The 18,299-nt window shown below is 43.5% G+C and overlaps 1 protein-coding gene and 1 pseudogene across 1 annotated transcript in view; both read left to right on the top strand.

The window, feature by feature from the left end:
- Positions 1-18,299, top strand: part of C3H4orf36 (chromosome 3 C4orf36 homolog) — a 97,740-nt gene that overhangs the window by 5,209 nt on the left and 74,232 nt on the right. The gene's annotated exons all lie outside the window — the stretch shown is intronic.
- Positions 14,671-16,383, top strand: LOC129035547 (actin-related protein 2/3 complex subunit 1A-like; annotated as a pseudogene).

Here is an 18,299-nt window from a genome sequence, read left to right as displayed (position 1 = left end):
CAAGATTCCCAATCCCACATGATTTCATTTCCTCTCCTTGAGTGTGGTTGGGCCTGACTGAACCAGGTGAGCTCTTTTTTGAAAAGAGGATCTAGGAGCCAAAGAAGGAGTAAGTCAGAGAGAGCCAAAGCTGCAGCAGCTTCTCTTCTGTTGGCCCTAAAGGAGCAAATTACCATGCTATATAGAGGCCATATAGCAAGGACCTGAAAGCATCCTCTGGGAGCTGAGGGTGGCCTCTGGCCAACAGCTAGTAAAAATAAAAAAATAAATAAATAAAAGGCCACAGTCATAAGAAATGTATTGTGCCAAGGGAACTTGAAAATGAACTTTCCTTAGTCAAGCCTCCAGATGAAGATACATCTGGCTACACCTTGATTTCAGCCTAGTGAGATCCTGAGCAGAGGACCCAGGTAAAACATGCTGCAAGTCTAACCTACAGAAATTGTCAGGTAATGAATGAGTGTTGTTTTAGACTGCTAAGTTTGTGGTAATTTGTTATGCAGCGACAGAAAACTCACACGGAAAGACAAAAAATAAATCTATGTCTTGCTCAGTACTAGGCTGGAGGCACACATGATAGAGCATAGGAGGTTATCAGAGCACAGACAGGGACATCCAACAAACACTAAAGGACTTGGGGAAGGCATCCTGGCAGAGGTAGTAACTAAGATGAATTCTAAAACAAAAGAGGGAGAAGAGAGAAGGAGAGGGAAGGAGGAAGAAAAAAATTTTTTGAAAGAAGAAAAGAGGAAGTTGGGGAAAATGTGTGTGATCAAACGGGGACATGAAACTTCATGGGCAGAGGGAGTTAAATATCCACAAGTCCCAAAGTCATAGAGTTCATAGTGACCTTTAGAAACTAAAAAGACATCAATATGTCTGAATTCGGGGACGAATGGTAAAAAATGAGGATGGAGATGTAAAAAGAAAAAAAGAACATTTACCATTTACTGATTGTATACTACATGGAAGCCCACAGTGTCAGCTCATCCTGCCTCACCACAACCCCAAGTCAGAGATGGATGGCACAGGTCATTTGCTCGTTTGCCTCAAATCTAGTCTAGTCTAGTCTAGGTGCCCTTCCTCTATTCTGCCTTCAGTCATGGGGTAGATTCTCCCAAACCACCTTTTCAGGGCTTTGCTGGGAAACTGGCTTCTGGGTGGATTTGGGCAGTGGAAGGCACTGGGAGGAGATAGAAGGGCAGGAAGAGAGGTGACTCCTGGGTATTTCTCTTCTTTCTCTGCTCTGGGCAATGGCTCTGGCCCAGTGGCAGCGCCTCCCCCATAGCCCCAGCTTCTACAGATCCCAATGAACAGCTCTGCCTCCTGGGCTCCTGTAACACTAAGTTCTCCCTTAGTCCCCACCTTAGGGTGGCAGTTGCTTAATCCCTGAATAGTCTCACCTTCCCCTTTTGGGTCTTTCAGTATTAAATTCTCTCCACTGAATTACGTGGCGTGAGTGTTATTTTTGTAACTGGATCCTCACTGAATCACCATGTTTGACAAATAGCTACGAATCAGAAAGATTGAGCAACTTGCCTAAGGTCACACAGTTGGGATGTTGTCGGGCTGGGGTGTAGATGTTTGTTTGGCTGTGAAGCCTATCTTTCCACCCAGCTGCATTGTCTCTCAGAAACTTTCCATCACCATTCTGAGTCAGCTCCTTAGAACTTCACCATTACAGCAACCTCTACTCTCAGATGAATCTTCCTTAATTATACCTCTAGTCATGTGATATATGTGGCAATTGCAAAGGGAATTCAGTATCAACTCCTCATTCTAGACTCCAGACTTTCCAGAATTTTTTTTTTTTTTTTTTTTTTTTTTAGATGGAGTCTCACTCTCATTGCCCAGGCTGATCTCGGCTCACTGCAACCTCCACCTCCCGGGTTCAAGCAGTTCTCTACCTCAGCCTCCTGAGTAGCTGGGATTACAGGTGCCCGCCACCACGCCTGGATAATTTTTGTGTTTTTAGTAGAGACAGGGTTTCACCATTTTGCATTTTGGCCAGGCTGGTCTTGAACTGCTGACCTCATGATCCACCCGCCTCGGCCTCCCAGAGTGCTGGGATTACAGGCATAAGTCACCGTGCCCGGCCCCAGAATATTTCTTAAACCAGTCTTTTTGACTTCACTTTTGCTAGACATTTTGCTCTACTGGAAAGCTGCCCTTGATTTTCACTTGTACGTATTTACTTATTCTATTTCTGTTCTCTTTAGCTAGAATGCTCTAGTTCCACCTGTTAAAAAAAAAAAAAAAGAAAGAAAAAGAAAAAAATGACTGGATCTTGCTGTGTGGCCCATGCTGGGTTCAAGCAATTCTCCCACCTCAGCCTCCCAAAAGTGCTGAGATTACACACATGAGTCACCATGCCCGGCCTCCACCTTTTGATATAATATCTGTCCTTTGAAGCTTATTTATTCATGTATTCATTCATTCAGCAAGCCTGGGCAGGGTACATTCTAGGCCCTTAGGAGAGAAAATAGAACAAGATGACTCCTATCTTCTAGAATGGGGGTGGGCATACTTTTTCAGTAAAGGGCCAGATAGTAAACATTTTAAGTTTTGTGGGCCACATGGTCTCTGTCACAACTACTCAACTCTGCTATTATAGCACAAAGGCAGCCATAGGCAGTACATAGAGAATGAATATGACTATTCCAATAAAACTTTATTTACAAAAGTGGGTGTTAGGTTGTAGTTTGCCATGGTTTGTTGAGGCCCTCCTCTAAAAACTCGCAGCTAAACAGATGGAAAAGCCCGCAGGAAATGATAATGCATAAAACATATCAAAGAAATATGGAGGATTGTACGGCAGGCACATGTGACAACAATAACATAAACATACCCTGAGAATGACCCGGTATGGCAGATGCACCTGACAGCAATAACGTAAGTATACCCAGAGAATGACCCTGTATGGCAGACTCACCTGATAGCAATAACGTAAGCATACCCTGAGAATGACCCTATCGTCTAAGAAGAATGTGTGTTTGGAGTTCCGAGCTAAGGAATCCAGGAGTGGCCAACCCGGAGATTCATTCCTTATCTATGAGGACCATAACCCGCAGCCTGCATTCCAGGGAATGCAGGCTGTACAGGGGATGGAGGCCCTCTTTTGTTTTGGGCTAAATGAACATTGCCAGGTGGAGGTTGCTAGGGGAAGTGTGTTAAGTGAAAATGCTATATAAATTGCATGCTTTTTACAATTGGTTGTGGTTCTCCTGTCCAGCCCACCAACACTAGACCACCCTGTATTTAAGTCCCCTCAATAAACCCTGTCTTGTTTGCAGGTTCCAAGTCTCTTCTTCGGCCTCTCAAACATAGTGCCATCCCTAATGAAGCCAACAGGGGTCCAGCATGACAGGATGGAAGTACAAGTGTCAGCACCTATGTGAGTCCCAAGAGGGGAAATTAGAAACAAAAAGGAAGAAGAGGACATAGGCCAGGCATGGTGGCTCACGCCTGTAATTCCAACACTTTGGGAGACCGAGGTGGGCAGATCACCTGAGGTCAGGAGTTCAAGATCAGCCTGGTCAACATGGCAAAAGCCCGTCTCTACTAAAAAATACAAAAAATTAGCCAGGCGTGGTGGTGGGAGCCTGTAATCCCAGCTACTAGGGAGGCTGAGGCAGGAGAATTGCTTTAATCTGGGAGGCGGAGGTTGCAGTGAGCTGAGATCGTGCCATTGCACTCCAGCCTGGGCGACAGAGTAAGACTCTGTCTCAGAAAAAAAAAAAAAAGAAAAAGAAAAAAAAAAAAGATTATATAGTCAAAGAAATAACATTAAATTTCTTATAAGATGAATGATTTCAGATTGAAAATGTTTATAAAGGTGCCAAAGAGAAAAGGAAAGACCCACACTAGATACATTAGAATGAAATGTCAAAGTAATATACATAAAGAAGAAATTCTGAAATCTTCTAGAAAGAAAGAACATGTTATCTACGAAGGAACAAGGATCATATTGATATTAGATTTCTCAACAGCACATGTGCTGCAAGAAGACAGAGGAGTAATATTTAGTATTGTGAAACAAACCTAGAGCTTAGAATTTCATATTTAAAATTCTAAATAAATTATCATTCAAACTGATATAGTTTGGGGGCTGGGTGTGGTGGCTCACGCCTATAATCCCAGCACTTTGGGAGACTAAGGCGGGCAGATCACTTGAGCTCAGGAGTTTGAGACCAGCCTGGCAAACAGGGCAAAACCCCATCTCAAAATACAAAAATTAGCTAGATGTGGTGGTGCATGCCTGTAATCCCAGCTACCTGGGAGGCTGAGGCACGAGAATTGCTTGAACTTGGGAGGCAGAGGTTGCAGTGAGCCAAGATTGTGCCATTGCACTCCAGCCTGGGCGACAGAGTGAGACTCAGTCTCATATATATATGAGACTGACAAATTGATATAGTTTGGATGTATGTCTGTGCCCCAGTCTCATGTTGAAATGTAATCTGCAATGTTGGAGGTGGGGGCTGGTGGGAGGTGGTTGGATCATGGGGGCAGATTTCCATGAATGGTTTAACATCATCTTCCTGGTTTGTCCTCATGACAGTGAGTGAGTTCTTGAGAGAACTCATCATTTAAAAATGTGTGGCACTTCCTCTCTTTCTCTCTTGCTCCTGCTCTGGGCATGTGACGTGCCTGCTCCCACTTTGCCTCCTGCCATAATTCAGAGTTTCCTGAGGCCTCCCGAGAAGATAAGCAGATGCCAGCACCATGCTTCCTGTAAGCTGGCAGAACCATGAGTAAATTAAACCTCTTTTTTAAATAAGTTGCCCAATCTCAGGTATTTTTTATAGCAACGTGAGAAAGTGCTAGCACACAAATATAAGTTACCACTTAAATTATCATTCAAATATAAAAGCATAGTAAAGCTGACATTAAGCCTCAAGCATACAAGTTCACAGAAAATTTGTCACACAAGGACCCACATTATAAGAGAAGCAGAAATTCATACTGCTTTAAGAGATATCAGAGGCTGGGTGTGGGCCCATGCCTATAATGCCAGCACTTTGGGAGGCCAAGGCAGGAGGATCGTTTGAGCCCAGGAGTTCAAGACCAGCCTGGGCAACATAGTGAGACCTTGTCTCTGTAAAAAATCAAAAAATTAGCCATGGCCCAGGTGTGGTGGCTCACGCCTATAATCTTAGCACTTTGAGAAGCCGAGGGGGGTGGATCACTTGAGGATAGGAGTTCAAAATCAGCCTGGCCAACATGGTGAAACCCCATCTCTACTAAAAATACAAAAAATTAGCCAAGTGTGCCGATGCATGTCTGTAATCCCAGCTACTTGGGAGGCTGAGGGAGGAGAATCGCTTGAACCCAAGAGGCAGAGGTTGCAGCGAGCTGAGATCACACCACTGCACTCCAATCTGTGTGACAGAGTGAGACTCTGTTTCAAAAAAAGAAACAACCACATGTGGTGGCATGTGCCTATGGTCCCAGATACTTGGGAGGCTTAGGTTGGAGGATGGCTTGGACCTGGGAAGTTGAGGCTGCAGCAAGCTATGATTGTGCCACTGCACTCCAGCCTAGGCAACAGAGTGAGACCCTGTCTCAAAAGAAAAAAGAAAAAAAAAGAGAGGGAGCAATATCAGAAGGTATCAAACATGTAAGTAAAATCCAAATAAAAGAACCAAAGAAAAGAGAAATAGAAACTATTTCAATTACAACTCAGAACTAAATTCCTAGAAAATATTAATATGACATGAAAGCATGCTAATATATTTATTTTGCAAGGGTAATAATATGGATTTGACAACTTTAAAACAAATAGGGAGAAAATAAATAAGCTTATGGTGTTATCAATTAGGAGACAGAAATTATACCAATAATTTATCACGATTTTTTTTTTTTTTTTTGAGACAGAGTCTCACTCTTGTTGCCCAGGCTGGAGTGCAATGGTGTGATCTCAGATCACTACAACCTCTGCAGCTCAGGTTCAAAGCGATTCTCCTGCCTCAGCCTCCCAAGTAGCTGGGATTACAGGTGCCTGCCACCACCACACATGGCTAATATTTTGTATTTTTAGTAGAGACAGGGTTTCACCACATTGGCCAGGCTGGTCTTGAACTCCCGAACTCAGGTGATCCACCTGCCTTGGCCTCCCAAAGTGCTGGGCTTACAGGCATGAGCCACTGTGCCCAGCAGGAAAAATTTAATATAAAGGTTACTAACTAATAAAACATGGTTAACTATTAAGACAGATAAAGGATAACTCTAAAGAATACCAGAACCTGGGCACAAGGGCTCATGCCTGTAATCCCAGCACTTTAGGAGGCCAAGGTGGGAGGATCACTTGAACCCAGGTGTTCAAGAACAGCTTAGGCAACATAGTGAGATCCCATCTCTACAAAAAATAAAAAAATAGCCAGGCACAGTGGTACATACCTGTAGTCTCTGCTACTCAGGAGGCTGAGGTTAGAGGATAGTTTGAACCTAGCAGGTTGAGGCTGCGGTGAATCATGATTGTATCACTGCACTCCAGCTTGGGTAACAGAGTGAGACCATTTCTAAAAATTAAAAAAAAAAAAAAAAAAAAAACTGGATGCAGTGGCTAGCACCTGTAATCCCAGCTACTTGGGAGGCTGAGGCAGGAGGATCACTTGAGGTCAGGAGTTAGAGACCATCCTGGGCAACTTAGCAAGATCCCCATCTCTAAAAAGAAAAAAAAAAAAAGGAAGAAGAAGAAAAAGCAAATGTAAACAGCATGACTATCTCTAAGGCTGAGGGAGAACATCCAAGGGAGTAACAAACTTGGAAGAGATCTCAACCCTGAGGCTAAAATTCAGACCCCCTTGGAGAGGATGGGGCTGTAGCTAGATGGCAGAGAAATGATATGTGTAAATGACAGAGGAATTCACTGGAGTGCTGCAGCTGGAGGTGGTGTGCAGCTGCAGGTGGGGATGGTGAGCTGGAAGCCATCTACTGGGGTGAGGTGGAAGCTTACTGGAGAGTGAGTGCCAATGGGACTCCATAGGTGACACCATAAGAACAAGATCTAGAACAAGGAGATCTAGGAAGGGCAGCTACTGCCTATGCTATGCCTGCAGTGTCTCTCTAGTGCCCTCTGCTGATAGGCCTAACATTGCACCAGCTGGCAAATGAGAAATGTTCATGGGATCCAGATCCAGATCCAGATCAGTAACTCCAAACGAGAAAAAGAAAGATTGCTTTGGACTAAGGAGCAATAAATTGATAACTGGCACAGTGTTACCCTACCTTTTTTTTTTTTTCCCATTCACGGCAATACTGTCAATATCCATTCCTGCTCTATATGTATGATTATTGGACATTCTATTTTGATACACTCCCTGGTTTTCTTTTCCTTTCATTGTTTTGGGGCTATTTTATAGCTCTGTAAGTTGTAGAAAACTAATAACAATGCAAAGGATTTTAGTTCATAGAAATGAAAATTATTTGTGTCTGGTGGAATATAGTAGATTAACCACCCTGTGGTTAGACCATTTTCCATCTTTTAAATAAATGCATTCTAGCATTCCTTGTTGCTTATTTATGTGTGGTTTTTTTAATTATCCTTTGATCTAGTTGTAACATCTTACTGGTTCTCTCATTAATTAATTAGGTAAATAAAACCTATCACACATATTCATTTTGTATTTGTATGTGAGTTATAATTTACCTTCTAAAAATTATACTTGAAATAAGCCAGTCACAAAATGACAAATATCGTATGATTCCACTTGTATGAGGTGCCTGGCATAGTCAAATTCATAGAGTCAGAAAGTAGAACAGTGGTTGTCAGGGCCTGGAGGGCAGGAAGGAAAGAACGAGGAGTTATTGCTTAATGGGTACAGAATTTCAGTTTGGGAGGATGAAAATGTTCTAGAGATGGGTGGTGGTGATGGTTGCACAACAATATGAATGTACTTCATGCCAATGAAGTGTACACTTAAAAATGATTAAAATGATAAATATTACATTATGCATATTTTACTACAATTTTAAAAATTAAAATTAAATTTTAATAGAGTTTATTCATTGCTTTTCAAATTCAGTCACAGTTTACTAAATATTCTGTTAGCTAAAGTCTAAATTGTAAAGTTAACCTCCAACAACTTGTATATTAAATCATGGGGGATAAAAGAAAATGGCTAACATTTAAAAATAAACATACATATTACAAGCAAAGAGAAAATATGTAGCCAACCTACTACAGCCCTGTTTTTTAACTGATGACGAGGCCATGGTTGATATTTATGACCTTCTTCTACTACCTACTCTGTATTCCCTTTGCCCTCAGCCAGAAGCTCAGCTGGTCAGCTGTCTTAGTGGAGTGACCTAAGTTTCATTTCTAAATTGTCTGAGTCTTAATATTCCAGCCTCTATTTTTGTGTGTGTGTGACAGTTTTCTGTTAATATTTTTTCTTGGTCATTGATATGGTTTAAATTTGTCCTCCAAAGTTTATATGTTGAAAACTTTTTTTTTTTTTTTTTTGAGAAGGAGTTTCACTCTTTTTGCCCAGGCAAGAGTGCAATGGCGCGATCTCGGCTCACCACAACTTCCATCTCCAAGGTTCAAGTGATTATCCTGCCTCAGCCTCCGGAGTAGCTGGGATTACAGGCATGTGCCACCATGCCCGGTTAATTTTGTATTTTTAGTAGAGACGGGGTTTCTCCATGTTGGTCAGGCTGGTCTGGAACTCCCAACCTCAGGAGTGATCCACCTGCCTTGGCGTGCTGGGATTATAGATGTGAGCTGCCCTGGCCTCCCAAAGTGCTGGGATTATAGACATGAGCCACCACGCCCGGCCATATATTAGAAACTTAATCCCCAATACAGCAGTACTATGTTAAAAGGTAGGACTTTTAAGAGGTGATTAGGTAATGGGAACTCTACCCTCAGAATGGATTAATGTTGTTATCAAAGGAGTGTGTTAGTTATTGAGGGAGTGGTTTGGTTATAAAAGTGAATTTGTTCCCCTTTTGCAATTGAGCATGCTCTCTAGCCCTGGGATGCCTTCCACCATGTTGTGATGCAGCAAGAAGGCCCTCACCAGATGAAGGTTCACAATCTTTGACTTCCCAGCCTCCAGAACTGCAAGCTGAATAATTTCTTCTGTTTACAAATGATCTAGTTTGTGGCATTCTATTATAACAGCATAAAATGGATTAAGACAAAAAAATTGGTACCAAGATTGGAGTTGTTGCTATAATAAATACTTGAAAATGTGGAAGTAGCTTTGGAACTGAGTAATAGGTAGAGGCTAAAAAGATCTGGAGCAGCAGGCTAGAAAAAGACTAGATTGCTGTAAATGGAGTATTAAGGGTGATTCTGGTGAGGGCTTAGAAGAAGAGAGCTGCAGGGAAGGGCTGAGACTAATTATAGATTACTTAAGTGACCATGATTAGAATATTGGTGGAAATATGGACAGTAGAGGCCAATCTGATGAGGTCTTACATGGAAAAGAGAAATACCTTATTGGAAACTGGAGTAAAGGCCATCCCTGTTATGAAATGGCAAAGAACTTGGCTGAGTTGTGTTCATGCCCTAGACTTTACGGAAGGCAGAATTTAAGAGTGATAAGCTAGGATATCTGATGGAAGAGCTTTTTTCTTGTTGTTGTTTTTAAGACAGGATCTTGCTCTGTCACCCAGGCTGGAATGCAGTGGTGTGATCATAGCTCATTGCAGCCTCAAACTCCTGGGCTCAAGCAATTCTCCCAGCTCAGCCTCCTGAGTAGCTGGGATGCTACTTCCCCACACTCAGCTAATTTTTAAATGTTTTGTAGAGACAGGGTCTCACTTTGCTGCCCAGGCTGGTTTTGAACTCTTGGGCTCAACTGAACTGCCTGCCTTGGCTTCCTAAAGTGCAGGCGTTATAGTTGTTAGCCACCACACCCAGTTGGGTAAAATAAATTTCTAAGAAAAATATTTTTAGGATCTGTGTGGCTACTTTTAACCACATACAGTAAGATATAAGAGGAAATAAATGACTTAAGATGGAATTCATAATTTAAAAAGAAGCAGAATGGGGCCGGGCGCAGTAGCTTATGCTTGTAATCCGAGCACTTTGGGAGGCTGAGACAGGCGGATCACTTGAGGTCAGGACTTCAAGACCAGCCTGGCCAACATGGTGAAACCCCATCTCAACTAAAAATACAAAAAAATTAGCCAAGACTGGTGGTGCATGCCTGTAATCCCAGCTACTCAGGAGGCTGAGGCAGGAGAATCACTTGAACCCGGGAGGTAGAGGTTGCAGTTGGTCAAAATGCCACTGCACTCCAGCCTGGGTGACAGAGCAAGACTCCTTCTCAAAAAAAAAAAAAAAAAAAAAGAAAAGAAAAGAAAAAAAGCAGAATGGAAAGATTTGAAAATTTTCAGCCTGGTCACGTAAAAGATGAAAAAGTGTGTTCAAGAGAGAATACTAAGGATATGGCCAAGTGACCATTTGCTAAGGAGTTTAGTACATATAGAATAAAAAAGGAGAGAAAAGGATTTTGCTCTCTCTCTCTCCCCCTCTCTCCCCCCCTCCCCCCCTCTCTCCCTCTCTCCCTCCCTCCCTCCCTCTTTCCCTCTCTCTCCCTTTCTCTTGGAGCTGGGATACTTTCCTCCTCCTGGCCTTGGACATTAGAATTCCAGGCTCTCTGATTATGGGACTCCAGGATTTACACCAATGCCCCCAGGTTCTCAGGCCTTTGGCCTTGGACTGAGTATTACACCATCAGCTTCCCTGGCTCAGAGGATTTTGAACTTGGACTGAGTCACACTACCAGCATCTTAGGGTCTCCAGCTTGCAGATGGCCTGTCATGGGATTTCTCAGTCTCCATAGTCATGTGAGCCAATTCCTCTAATAAATCTCCCCATATCACGTGCACACACAACACACGGTTGGTTCTGTCTCTCTGGAGAACCCTGACTAATACAGGCATGGAAGTATTAAGAGATGTCCCAGGAAATCCCCTGGGTTCCATACATAGTTCTGTTTGTACTCTTGGTTTAGCAGTAACCTAAGTTCCCCTTTGGTAGTTGGGATCAATCACCAGCAGTATAGAAACCACTTATTCTACCTGTTGATTTATGACATAAGCAGCCCAAGATGGTCAGGTGGTATCCTCATCTTACAATGTAGTGGACTGGACACATAGTTTTATTTCTAATGGAAACATTTCTCTCTTGAGAACAAAAACTTTCACATCAGCAAGTCTTAGAGTTGCCAGGATAGGAAGAAACATTTTATAAGTGGGTTATTTGATACAGTAGTGAAAGGAGCCACTCTCACTCATACTCCTTGATTCCTGGACTCTTGTTCTGGCTGTGGAGGAGATGGCACTACATCACGGTCTCTGATTCAAAGCATATACTGCATCTTCCAAGTCAGAATCCGATCTTTAAAAGTGTGGTTTCACATCTGGCACTGCTGTGGTCTAAATGTTTATGTCCCCTCAAAATTCATATGTTGAAATCCTTACCCCCAAGGTGATAGTACTTGGAAGTGGGGCCTTTGGGAGATGATTAGGTCAGGAGGGCATAGCCCTCATGAATGGGATTAGTGCCCTTATAAATAAAAAAAGGACTGAGAGAGACCTGTCACCCCTTCTGCCATGTGACGTTAGAGTGAAAAGAAGGCTGTCTATCCAGAAGAGACATCTCACCAGACACAGAAATGTTTGGTACCTTGATCTTGCATTGCATAATGACATATTGGTCAATAACTGATGGTCCCATATGATTATAGTAGAGTTGAAAAATTCCTATACCTACTGATAGTGCAACACATTATCTTTTCTATGTTTATACAAATACTTATCATTTCAACTGCCAATAGTATTCAGTACAGTAACATGCTGTAAAGGTTTGTAGCCTAGGAGCAGTAGGTTATCTCACATGGCCTAGGGGCGTGGGAGGCTATACCATCTAGGTTTGTGTAAGCACAGTCTAAGATGTTCACAATGACAAAATCACCTAACAACACACTTCTTAGAAGGTATTCTTGTTTTTATGTGATACATGACTGTAAATTCCTTCCTTCCTTCCTTTCTCTTTCTCTTCCTCCCTCCCTCCCTTCCTTCCTCCCTCCTTCTTTCCCTTCCCTTCTCCTTCCTCCCTCCCTCCCCCCTTCCTTCCTTCCTTTTCTTTTTCTTTCTTTCTTTCTTCTTTCTTTCTCTTTTCTTTCTTCTTTCTTTTCTTTCTCTCCCTTTCTTCCTTTTTCTTTCTCTCTTTCTCTTTCTCTCTTCCTCTCTTTCTTTCTCTCTCTCTCTCCTTCCTTCCTTCCTTCGTCTCTCTCTCTCTCTCTTTCTTTATTTCTCTCTTTCCTCTTTTTCGAAGACAGGGTCTGATTCTGCTGCCCCGGGTGCAGTGAAGTGGCATGATCATAGCTCACTGCAGCCTTGAATTCCTGGGCTCAAGGGATTCATTCACCTCAACCTCCTGAATAGCTAGGGCTACAGGCACACACCACCAAGCCCAGCTAATTTTATTATTTTTTTGTAGAAATGGTGTCTTACTATGTTGCCCAGGCTGGTCTCGAACTCCTGGCCTTAAGAAATCTTCCCACCTTGGCCTCCCAGTGTTGGGATTGCAGGCTTGAGCCATCACACCCAGCCGTGATTGTAAATTTCTCTTGTTTATAAACCACCTAGTCCATAGTATTTTCTTATTGGAGCTCAAACAGACTAAGACAGGCAGCATAAATGAGTTTTCAGTAAGCAATTTTGCCTTTAAGTTAGGGGAGCCACTTCTAGATGCAGTATCCGCATTCTATAGACATGAGTTCACTGCTATATTCCCATTACCATGAAATGAGTTTCTTGAGCAGAAGCAGTGCTCTGTGGAATACCATGATGGTGAACAAGGTATTCTATGAGTCTGTGGAGGTTCTGGCAGAATCATTATGAATAGAAAAGGCATTTATACCCAGAATATGTGTCAATTCTAACGAGAATGAATTTCTGCCCTCTCAGTAATGGAAGAGTTCCAGTATAATCAGCCTGCTACCAGACAGCTGCTAATCATATGGCAATGGTGCCATATCAGGGGTCAGTGTTGGCATCTGCTGTTGGCAGATAAGGTGCTCGGCGATAGTGTCAGCCTGGCTAACCTTGGTTAGGAGCTTTAGGAGAAGCTGTTGTTGAGTCCATGTCTAGCCTCCATTCCTGCCATCATGACCACTTTATTCATGTGCCCATTGAGTAAACATTAAGTATCCAGAAAAAGTTTTTTTTTTTTTTTTTTTTGCATCCACATAGTATGTCATTTTGTCCTTTTGGTTATTCAGAGCATCCTCTGCTGTGAATTTCCCTTGATGAGCATTCACATAGACACACGTCTTTGCAGTCTATGTCCTTTCCAAGAGGCGCATCAACATACCTATTCCCCATACTTCTTTGTCACCAGTCTTTCAACCTTCTTCCTTCCTTGACCATCCAACCAAATTCTTAGCAACTGCACATAAATCAATGGAAGTACATACTTCTGTCCTCTTGTTCCAGACTAAGTAGATGTATTACTTTCCTAGGGCTGCTGTAACAAATGACCACAAACCAAGTGCCTTAAAGCAACAGAAATGTATTGTCTCATAGTTCTGGAGGCCACAAGTCTGAAAGCAAAATGTCATCAGGCCATGCTGTCTCTCAAGCCTCTAGGAGAGAATTGTTCATTCCCTCTTCCTAGCTTCTGGTGGTTGCTGGCACTCCCTGGTGTTCCTTAGCTTGTAGACATATCACTGCAACCTCCGTCTCCATCATCACATGGCATTTTCCTTGTATATCTGAGTCCAAATTTCCCTGTTCTTTTTTATTTATTTATTCCTTTTGAGACAGAGTTTCAGTCTTGTTGCCCAGGCTGGAGTGTAATGGTACAATCTTGGCTCACCGCAACCTCCGTCTCCCGGGTTCAAGCGATTCTCCTGCCTCAGCTTCCTGAGTAGCTGGGATTACAGGCATGCGCCACCATGCTCAGCTAATTTTGTATTTTTAGTAGAGATGGGGTTTCTTTCTCCATGTTGATCAGGCTGGTCTTGAACTCCTGACCTCAGGTGATCCGCCCCCCTCGGCCTCCCAAAGTGCTGGGATTACAGGCGTGAACCACCGTGCCCAGCCTTCCCTCTTTTAAGTACATCGGTCATTGAATTAAGGCCCACCCTAAAGCCATAAGACTTCATCTTAACTTGATTACATCTGCCATGACTCTATTTCTGAATAATCACATTCACAGGTTTTGGGTGGACATAGAAGTAGCCTTCTATGTAGGATATCCATTCATGGAAATGGCCCAGCACTGGTGCTGGAGCCCAAGAAAGGAGAGGAAGTCATCCATACATGGGAGCAACCTGGTGTGGGGAGTCAGAACTGGAGTGGGTGATGGAGGGTGCTTATACAGGGGGGCAGCTCAGAGAACACAAGAGCACAAATGGCATGGGAGGGCTTTCACCCACGAGCCTGCGGTGGCCTAGTATTGCATATCAGAATACAATGAGATGAGGAGGATGTTTGCATGGGGAGGGAATGGAAGAGGTGATGGGAGGTTGGTCATATTCAGGAAGATTAATATATTCAGGTACATTAATATGTCAAAGATAATGAGGGTCAGGTTGCTCACTGTCAGAGAAGGGATTAAAGTATAGAAATAGAGAAAACTAGTCATCGGTCCCGGCGGTGAGCCTGTTTGCATTGGCTGCCCAGAGTCCGCGAATCCTCCACTCCAAGCCCGTCCGGACTCCTCTGACCCCAGCTTTCTCTCCTTTGAAAACACTAAGAATAATGTCACTGCATCAGTTTTTATTAGAGCCAATTACCTATCATGCCTGGAACAGGGATCGTACCCAGATTGCCCTCAGTTCCAATAATCACCAAGTGCACATCTATAAGAAGAACGGAGCCGGGCGCTGTGGCTCACGCCTATAATCCCAGCACTTTGAGAGGCCTCGGCAGGTGGATCACGAGGTCAGGAGTTCAAGACCAGCCTGGCCAAGATGGTGAAACCCCATCTCTACTAAAAATACAAAAATTAGCCAGGCGTGGTGTGGCAGGCGCCTGTAATCCCAGCTACCAGGGAGGCTGAGGCAGGAGAATTGCTGGTACCCAAGAGGTGGAGGTTGCAGTGAGCTGAGATCGTGCCACTGCACTCCAGCCTGGGTGATAGAGCCAGACTCTGTCTCAAAAAAAAAAAAAGAATAACGGGAGCCAGTGGGTGAAAGCTCATGAACTCAAGGAGCACAATGGACATATCACAGGTATTGACTGGGCTCCCAAGAGCGACTGCATCGTCACTTGTGGGGCAGACCACAATGCCTATGTCTGGAGTCAGAAAGATGGTGTCTGTAAGCCAACCCTGGTGATCCTGAGAATTAACTGTGCAGCTACTTTTGTGAAGTAGTCCCCACTAGAGAACAAATTTGCTGTGGGAAGTGGAGCACGATTCATTTCTGTTTGTTACTTTGAGTCTGAAAATGACTGGTGGGTGAACAAGCACATTAAAAAGCCAATTCGCTCCACAGTCCTCAGCTTGGATTGCCATCCCAACAACGTTTTGCTGGCAGCAGGATCATGTGACTTCAAATGCAGACTGTTTTCTGCCTAAATTAAAGAAGTGGATGACAGCTACTCGGAAGGCTGAGGCAGGAGAATGGCGTGAACCTGGGAGAGTTCGTAGTGAGCCAAGATTGTGCCACTGCACTCCAGCCTGGGTGACAGAGTGAGACTCCATCTCAAAAAAAAAAAAAAAAAGTGGATGAAAAGCCAGTCAGTATGCACTGGGGCAGCAAGATGACCTTTGGGCAGCTGATGTCAGAGTTAGGTGGCAGTGGCACTGGTGGCTGGGTCCACGGGGTCAGCTTCTCTGCCAGTGGGAGCCGCCTGGCCTGGGTCAGCCACAACAGTACCGTGTCTGTTGCTGATGCCTCAAAAAGTGTGCAGGTCTCACACAGAGTTCCTACCGCTCCTGAGTGTTTCATTTGTCTCAGAGAACAGAGTGGTGGCTGCTGGCCATGACTGCTGCCCAACGCTCTTTACGATGACCGAGGCTTGCCTGACCTTCATCTCCAAGTTGGATGTTCCAAAACAGAGCATCCAACACAACATGTCTGTCATGAATGCTTTTGCAACATGGACAAGAGGGCCACGACTGAGGACCGCAACACGGCGTTGGAGATGCTGCACCCGAATAGCATCACTCAAGTCTCTATTTATGAGGTGGGCAAGCAAGATTGTCGCAAATTTTGCACTACTGGCATCGGTGGAGCCATGACAATTTAGGATTTCAAGACTCTCGAGTCTTCCATCCAGGGTCTCTGGATGTGGAGCTGAGTGAGCTTCCGCCATCCAGCACAACAAACTGTGGAAGATCGCAGCTGTGCTGTGGCACGATGGCGAGAAAGCCAGCCCCAAGGAAACACTGAGAACACATATCATGCCAATACCATGTGGTTTTGTTTGAATATAAAATTGGTTAAAGTGTTGGTTTTTTAAAAGCAGTGCTTTTTTTTTTTTAATTGTGACTTCATTCCATTTTTGACCAAAGCTTCTCTTTAAGTAGTTTATTATGGAAAATTGTGACACTAACTTAAAAGACAGTGTGAGGGAGATATGTAAATTGCCCAATGGAAAATTAAATTAAAAACTGAATGTGGTTTTGAAAAAAAAAAGCAAAAACTAGAATGAACCTTGTGGATGGATTAGAATTGGAAGTACTGGAGTGACCTAATGGTCTTTAATACATTAAGATAGATATAGACATAAACATGTGTACACACATTTACATATATGTTTTCATATCCATATTCATACACATTTATATGTATATACTCATATACATATCTATATGCTCATATGTGTGTGTATACATGCACAAACACATGCATTGGTTAGTTCAATCCCCTGAAAGGACCTGGGAGTATTGACATCTCAATAGCAATAGCAAAACCGTACCCAAATATTGGTTTCTAAATACCATTTTGAGAGCAGGCAGAGCAGTTGGCTCATGGATATATAGGCAGGCATTGACTATCAGGAGACCTATTAATTCCAGGGAGGCAGAAGGTGCAGCTGCTTACAGTGAGAACACAGGAATTTGTAGTGATTCAAGGACCAAGCTTTGGGTCCAGACCAAGAGAGGGTTTGATCCCAGCTTTGGATTTACTAGCTAAATGATGTATGGGCAATAGGTTCCTTAACATTTTTGAGTCTCAGTTTCTCCAAATGGGATATTATAAGAATAAAAAGAGACAATCGGCTGGGCACAGTGGCTCATGACTGTAATTCCGACACTTTGGGAAGCTGAAGCAGGAGGATCACTTGAGGCCAGGAGTTTAAGACCAGCCTGGGCAATGTAGTGAGACTCTGTTTTTTTTTTTTTTAAATGGCTGAGTGCGGTGGCTCACACCTGTAATCCCAGCACTTTGGGACGCTGAGGTGGGTGGATCACCTGAGGTCAGGAGTTTGAGGCCAGCCTGACCAACATGGAGAAACTTCGTCTCTACTAAAAATACAAAAAAAAAAAAAAAAATTATCTGGGCGTGGTGGCACATGCCTGTAATCCCAGCTACTTGGGAGGTTGAGGCAGGGGAATCACTTGAACCCAGGAGGCAGAGGTTGTGGTGAGCCAAGATCACACCATTGCACTCCAGCCTGGGCAACAAAAAGCAAAACTCTGTCTCAAAAAAACAATTTTTTTTTCTAAATAGCCAGGCATGATAGTGCATGCCTGTAGTCCCAGCTGCTTGGAAGGCTGAGGTGGGAGGATCACTTGAGCCCAGGAGGTTAAGGCTGCAGTGAGCCATGAATGTGCCACTGCACTCCAGCCTGGGCACAGAGCAAAACCCTGTCTCTAAAAAAGAAAAGAGACAGAGAGAGAGAGACAGACAGACAGAGAGAGAATGTAAGTAAATATCTGGCATGTTGTGAGCACTCAGTATTCTCACCTGGAACACCAGGAAGGCATGCTGCAGCAGCAAAACTCATCAAAGAAATAAGAAAAAACCCTCAGCAAGCTTTCCAAATCTTAATCTGAGCTCAGAAGGCCAGAGACTTGGTAGAGTTCCAGGGGATTTCCAGTTTCATATACCAGCCATGAAATTAAGATGCAGCCCTTTTATGTTAATTAAGCCTAGTAATACAATTTGAGGTAGGAGATCTGTCTGATCTGTGTGTTGGATATTCCCAAGAGTGGGGGTGTAGGATGAGAGGAATTATGCCAATCTGATTTTATTCCACAAAACTAATAAGCAGGGGAAATTCCTATGAAAAGGCTGGGATCTCACCACTGTTCAAAAAAGAGCCAGTCTAAGTCTCCTCCATCCCGGACAGTGCTTACATCCAACCTGTCACCAAGCCTT

The sequence above is a fragment of the Pongo pygmaeus genome, chromosome 3 (assembly GCF_028885625.2).
Source record: "Pongo pygmaeus isolate AG05252 chromosome 3, NHGRI_mPonPyg2-v2.0_pri, whole genome shotgun sequence".
NCBI classification, from domain to species: domain Eukaryota; kingdom Metazoa; phylum Chordata; class Mammalia; order Primates; family Hominidae; genus Pongo; species Pongo pygmaeus.
This window is presented reverse-complemented; position numbering and strand designations above follow the sequence as displayed.